Here is a 1,014-nt window from a genome sequence, read left to right on the forward strand (position 1 = left end):
TTTCCTAAGTCTATATGCCATGATAAAGTGCACCTAAACTAAATGCAATCCTAAATAGATAGGCCTGAATGGATGAAGGATCTATCCACCCCCCCATACTTGAACCACACACCGTCCACGGTGTAGACTCTCGCCCGGAAAAGTAGAGTCGAAAACAACATATGAAAAGAACCAATAAGAGGGATAGAGAAGGCTTAGCTCTGCGAAATTTGTTCGCTCACAATGAAGTTAACTCACGTCAAACGCAAGAGCTCTCACACACTCTGTGAATTGGAACTTATCCAACGTTGTCTCTCGGAAGTCGATGCTCATCTCTCGTGTGCCGGTGTAAACGCTCATAGAACAACAAACGTTATCCGAACAAAAGCATAATAGCAATGCACTCCGAAAGATCCAAAATACAATCATGGTCTCTACTACCTACGCTACGAAGAAAAAGAAAAAGAAAAGTTACCTAATGCTCGGGTTGCCTCCCGAGAAGCGCTTGTTTAACGTCATTAGCTCGACCTATCTTGCTCAAACGATGGGAGGGTCTAAGAGTGATGAATCTGGAGGTCGGGGCGGTGGTCTATGCGGGTGTCTCACATACTCTGATTTCTCCACATGTGTCATCCATGCTTGATCATATGCAATGAAAGAGTAAAAAACAAGTATGGGATTATTAAAACGACGCTTACTTGTTTCTACTGGCCTGAGGATGATATCTTCTACCCGCTTTCTATCGTCTGAGAAACTGACATGGTCCAAGTTGCATGTGATACAGTCTGAGTCAAGATTCTGAAAGAAGTCACTCGTGCTTGTTGTGGCCCGATCAATCTCAAGTGTATGGGAGATAGATTCATGTTCTGTTTCTCCTTCATTTAGCAATCGAGCAATCTCCCAAATCGCCTCCCAATTGTTGTAAATGTTCTCTTCACCTCTAATCATAGTAAGGGAGAGAGCAAACTAGTGTAGATGGTTAGAAAACAAAAACTATACATAGGATTTAACTCAAATATATACACAAAAAGACTC

Source organism: Tarenaya hassleriana, unplaced genomic scaffold, assembly GCF_000463585.1.
Source record: "Tarenaya hassleriana unplaced genomic scaffold, ASM46358v1 Cleome38, whole genome shotgun sequence".
In the NCBI taxonomy this organism is placed as follows: Eukaryota; Viridiplantae; Streptophyta; class Magnoliopsida; order Brassicales; family Cleomaceae; genus Tarenaya; species Tarenaya hassleriana.